Below are 6,000 nucleotides of genomic sequence, written 5' to 3'. Positions count from 1 at the left end.
ATACTTACCTGGCAGGGGAGACACCATGATCAGGAAGGTGGTTTTCCCAGGGCGAGGCTTGCCCATTGCACTGCGGGCGTGCTGACCCCTGCGATTTCCCCAAACGTGGGAAACTCGACTGCATAATTTGTGGTAGTGGGGGACTGCGTTCGCGCTCTCCCCTGGTCAGCGGTCTTTCAAAGTCAGATGTGTCTGCGTGCTTCCTTGCCTTGTTTCTCTCCTTTCTCTTCTTACTTAGAGGTGTCTCTTCACAGCAGAGCAAATTGCTGCTGTTGTAGGCGGTTCTTTACTTGTCCTATCTTTGCTGCTGGTCTCCTGTGTGGTGCGTTGTTTCTCACTTTTGGCGGTGGGAGCAATGTCCTTTGGGGGGTTCGAACTGTTCCTTACTGCCACGCAGATCCTGATACAGAGGCTTTTTTACGGTTTTGCCTTTGTAAAAAGGGCGGGAGGGCTCTGACCTCTCACCACACGTGTGGCGTCAGGACTGCAAGTGGGAGCTCAGGACCTGACCTCAGCTGGGTTATGAGCTGGAGCCCAAGTCAGATGCTTGGGATGCTTGCAGTCTTGATGCTTAACCAACGGAGCCTCCTAGGCGCCCCACGTGTTCGCATTTCTTAGGGATGGCCTCAGTGCTTTCTCTGCAGGAGGGGAGGGGAGGGGAGGGGAGGGGAGGGGAGGGGAGGGGAGGGGAGGGAGGGGAGGGGAGGGGAGGGGAGGGGAGGGAGGGGAGGGGAGGGGAGGGGAGGGGAGGGGAGGGGAGGGGAGGGGAGGGGAGGGGAGGGGAGGGGAGGGGAGGGGAGGGGAGGGGAGGGGAGGGGAGGGGAGGGGAGGGGAGGGGAGGGGAGGGGAGGGAGGGGAGGGAAGTGGGGCTGCAGTGGTCAACCATTGCCTGGCCTCCCCGTTTTCTGCCAGCAGGTACAAGGGAGCTCCCAGGAGCCTAAGGCCAGTGCTACTCACAGGTGTCTTTGGGGAAAAAAAAAAAAGAAAAAAAATCACTCCAGGGCTGCCTGGGTAGCTGAGTGGTTGAGCGTCCGACTTTGGCCCAGGTCATGATCTCAGGGTTCCTGAGTTTAAGACCCACCTCCTGCTCTGGGCTGACAGCTCTGAGCCTGGAGCCTGCTTTGCATTACGTGTCTCCCTCTCTGCACTGCGCGCGCTCTCTCTTTCAAAAACTAAATAACAACCATTAAAAAAAAGAGAAGAAAAACACTCTGAAAGGAGGGGATTATATGGAAAAGACAAAAAGAATCACAGGGGGATTTGGTTGGGTTCCCACAGGGTCCCCATGGGTTGGGGGAAAGGGGACTCGCACACAACAGGAACTCAGGAAACATGCACACAGGGATTGGAGCATATGGAAGGCATTTCACACATCTGTAAACATTTTGCCTCACGTGGAAATCGTGGTATGTGCTTGGCCGTCATAAGGTGCCTGAATCAGGAAATCTGGAGGTACTCTCCCTGAGGAAAGGATGGGGCAACTACCTTTGTCCTTGCAGATCCAGAGCCATTCTGAGCCCTGAGAGAATCTTACATGTTGACCGACATTCCAATTCAAGATCAACGCAGAGACCCTACAATTTTAAGTTTGTTGGGTTTCCCGTGTGTGGCCAGAGGTCCCCTGGCGGAGAACAGTTGACACGCGGAGTACAGAAGTAGGCCAAGAAACAGAATATTACCTGGATATACCGCATTACTTACCGCCCTCACTAGTCTCACTGAACATGGGAGTGGGCGTTTCAATACGTGGTATTCAACGAGGTTTGTGGAAAAAAAAAAAAATGGAAAGTTTGGGTTAATAGTTTACATTGTTGTGTCCACATTGAATTCCATGGGCAGTGAAGAAAGTTTTCTAGGTTCTGAGTGTGGAAATGAGGGGCTAAAGGATAAAAAACAATTCTACAACTCAATGTAACTTTGGTAACTTAGTATCTTTCACACTTGACACAGTTTTCTTTCATTTTGTCTGATGCCCTGCTCCCGTGAGTAAGTCTAAGTGTATTTGTACAAGAAAGTTGCTATCAATACGAAACGTAAAATCCATACCATTGGCGTTTGGCCCTGCTTATTCCTAACGGTGTTTTAGGCTGGTTTCTAACTGCTTGTAGCCACGTTATGGCTCACTCTGAAGGCAGCCCATTCTAGCCACAGGCACACTTCTCCTTGGCCCCACCTCTAGTCTAGGTTAAGCAGACCCTCTGAGCTGGCTCCCTCACTGGGGGAAGGATGTAGGTCAAGCAGGTAATAAAGGGAAATGGAGAGAGGATGCTTAAACCAGGCATTGTCATGAGTGGGATGGACAATGTGGGAGGACTATGGCAATGCTAAAATAACATGCCTGGCGATATCTCTCTCATTCGCTCTCTCTCTCTCTCTCTCTCTCTGTCTCTCTCTGCAAACTTGCACTGCCCAATGAGCAATGCTGGGAGAAACCATTGTATCTCTTCTCGGAGGAAGAAAATTGGATTCCTGCTGATTTATAAGCTCAGCCTAAAAACTCCACCCAGACAATTTGGACAGAAGAACAGGAACTGGGTTCCTTGCAGTTGCTCAGTTCCTTCAGTGACGCTGGCCTGGAAAGAAAGAAAGGTACCCCAGTCAACTTTCCGCATAACCATCGAGTGAGGAACCTCTTGGCAAACACACTCATGGTAGTTACTGTAGGGAGAGTCCTGACCTACGACATGCCTGTAAGTGGGAGGGATCTCGTGTGAGCAGAACCCTGTAGGGACTCAAACATATGCCCGTGGATTTATGTAGCTTAGTGTCCTGGAAACTGTCGCATCAGTTAGGTGAGTATCAGCCTAGCAGGTGACTTCTACCAGGTTCATCGACTTCAACCAGATTCATTGGGTACAAGTGACGACTTCATGCAGCACTTAGAGAGCACGTGTGTTAACTCGGGGCCAGAACACGTCCTAAGGTGGGAAGAAGTTTCTTGCAGTTAGTGTTGGTTGTCCGAGATTTCTTGTCGCTTTGCTTGCGCCTCACACAGTTAATTTTATCCTTGAAAATGTACGTCAAACTTGATACCAGAGAAGATTTGTGGGTTTGGTGGGTCTGATTTGGCGATGCAGTATTTTATGTGTGTCCTTTTCAGATGGATGTGCTCTGATGCAATTCTCTGACTGTTCTTAAAAGAGTCATCATGACCAAGATAAACAGGGATAATCTGTGAGCAAGGTGACTGGTGGATCATGGATCAAATACGTAGCGGGCTTTATGGCCACATTTCTTGCTGGCACGTCTTCCAAAATCACGTATTGTTCTTTTTGCGTGTGCCCATTTGTGACTCCCAAAGCCCAGAGCCACCTTTCCCTGCCACCCTGTGGTCCTTGTCCTCACTTCCCTACAAGTTCAGGATGATGACAGCTCTCATTAAATCCCACACAGGAGAAAGCCCATATATCGTAACTCTGTATCCCTTAGTAAATGTTAATTTCCCATATTAGGAAAGGAGCAGAGATAAGAGAATATCAAGTACAGTGAGCACTCTTACCTTGAGGAGGTACATCGACCTTGGGGAAATCTGCTACACCACGAGTGAAAAATTGTTCCCTGTCTCCCCTGGCATAATCTTAGAGAAACGTAACCTTAGGAGAAATTTCGGATTTCTCTTCAGCCAAATCAGCAGGAACGTACATCCCATGAAACAAGTGGGGGTTTATAATCATTGCAGCCGGAAAGATCTCACCCCACGGTCTCAGTAAGAGAGTGGTAGAAAGAACCACACATGACAGGATTAGGGCCGTGGTTGGTTGATGGCGGGGAGGCTGGAAGGAAGCAGGGTCTGCTCTACCTTGAACACTGGTAGTCTGCACGGGCCCGTCTTGACTGCGGTGAGAGTCAGCAGTCATTTCCTTACGAAAAGAGGAGGGTGTTTGGGGCGTTGTAGTTTGCACGGTGACCTGGTGTTTGTGGGGCCTGCTTGGAATAATCAGGTAGTCTTGTTGTGTCTCATTGTCTCAGGGTTCAGAGTCTCTTTGAGGTTGAGATCCTGTATCTGAGACTGTTTATTCCCAGCGTGAGAACAAAACAGGCCGGGATGTCAGCAGGGCCATTCAGGACATCAGAGGCTGGACTTGTTCTTTCTCCCTGGAAATCCCTAACCTAGAGGTCAAGAAAGAGAGCACTCTGGGCTCACAAGCTGTAGGTGCGAGCCTGGCTGAGTTACAGCGTGACTTTGCCTGAGTGTCTTGAATTTTCCTTTCTGTGGCTCAGTGTCTCATTTCAAAATGGGGCCAATGGGGTTTCTCCTACACGAGTCATCCCCGGTGTTACAGGAGAGGTGCAGGTGAAGCACTGAGCCCAGTGCCTGGCAGGGAGTAAATACTCAGCACGTATTAGCTCTGCTCGGTCCTCTGCCGTCAGCGTTTTTATCATCTGCCTCATTCTTTTGTTTTGTTTTGTTTTCCAAATATACTTTATTGTCAAGTTAGCTAACATACAGTCAAAACAGTGTGCTCTGGGCTTCGGGACTGGGTTCCCATGATTCCTCGCTTACATACAACACCCAGTGCTCAACACAAGTGCCCTCCTCAGTGCTCATCACGAAATTTCCCCTCTCTCCGACTCCCACCATCAACCCTCAGTTTGTTCTCTGTATTTAAGAGTCTCTTCTGGTTTGCCTCCCTGTCTGTTTGAAACTATGTTTTCCCCTTCCCTTCCCCCATGGTCTTCTGTTAAGTGTCTTCAGTTCCACATTTGAGTGAAAACATATGGTATCTGTCTTTCTGTGACACTTATGTCACTTAACGTAATACCCTCCAGTTCTATCCACCTTGTTGCAAATGGCAGGATTTCATTCTTTCTCATTGTCAAGTAGTGTTCCATTGTATATATAACCCACATCTTCTCTATCCGTTCGTCAGTTGATGGATGGATTTAGGCTGTTTCCATAAGTTGGCTATTATTGAAAGCACTGCTGTAAACATTGGGGAATACGTGCCCCTCTGCATCAGCACTCCTGTATCCTTTGGATAAATACCTAGTAGTGCTCTTGCTGGGTTATAGGGTAGTTCTATTTTTAACTTTTTGAGGAACCTCCACACTGTTTTCCAGAACGGCTGCACCGGTTTGCATTCCCACCAACACTGCAAGAGATTCCCGATTCTCCACATCCTCGCCAGCATCTGTTGTTTCCTGAGTTGTTCGTTTTAGCCACTCTGACTGGCGTGAGGTGGCATCTCAGTGTGGTTTTGATTTGTATTTCCCTGATGATGAGCAATGTGGAGCATCTTTTCATGTGTCTGTTAGCCACCTGGATGTCTTCTTTGGAAAAGTGTCTATTCGTGTCTTCTGCCCATTTCCTCACTGGATTTTTTGTTTTTCGGGGTGTTGCGTTTGGTAAGTTCTTTATAGATTTTGGATACCAACCCTTTATCCGATCTGTCATTTGCACATATCTTCTCCCACTTCATCGGTAGCCTTTCAGTTTTGATGATTGTTTCCTTTGCAGTGCAGAAGCTTTTTATCTTGATGAGGTCCCAATAGTTCATTTCTGCCTGTATTTCCCTTGCCTTTGGAGATGTGTCAAGTAAGAAGAGAGAGAGGGACAGAGGATATGGAGTGGGCTGTGTGCTAAGTGGGCCCTGTGCTGGCAGTAGATACCCCACCTTGAGTATTGAACTCACGAAATGTGAGATCGTGACCTGAGCTGAAGGTGGATGCTTAACTGATTGAGCCACCCAGGCAGCCCTAGAACTAATAGATTTTCCAGAAAAAGGAGAAAACCTCTGATGCTGCATACACCTTCCCCACCACCAAAAGAAGCCAATTTATATCCCGTGGAGAGAAAAATCAATCTATATTCTACATGCCCACCAAACATACAAAGCAAGGCCATATATTTTAATACCGCAGCAAAAACTCATTGTACAAGCACTTTCTATTCACCTAAGATGTCCATGTACAAAGGCAGTAGAAAAAGGGTACTAAATATGCACCACTCAGGGAGTCTTGATTCCGTCACTAGGAGTCATTTAAAGACGAACTCTGCCC

General features: G+C 48.3%; 1 non-coding gene across 1 annotated transcript; it reads left to right on the top strand.

Annotated features, from left to right (window-relative positions):
- On the top strand, positions 1-164 carry LOC115522680. Its single transcript, XR_003971564.1, has one exon. It is a non-coding gene; the product is annotated as a U1 spliceosomal RNA (small nuclear RNA).
- The last annotated feature ends 5,836 nt before the right edge of the window (positions 165-6,000 follow it).

Source organism: Lynx canadensis, chromosome C1 (assembly GCF_007474595.2).
Source record: "Lynx canadensis isolate LIC74 chromosome C1, mLynCan4.pri.v2, whole genome shotgun sequence".
Taxonomy (NCBI): Eukaryota; Metazoa; Chordata; class Mammalia; order Carnivora; family Felidae; genus Lynx; species Lynx canadensis.
Note: the sequence above shows the minus strand (reverse complement) of the source record. Positions and strands in the feature narration are given on the sequence as shown.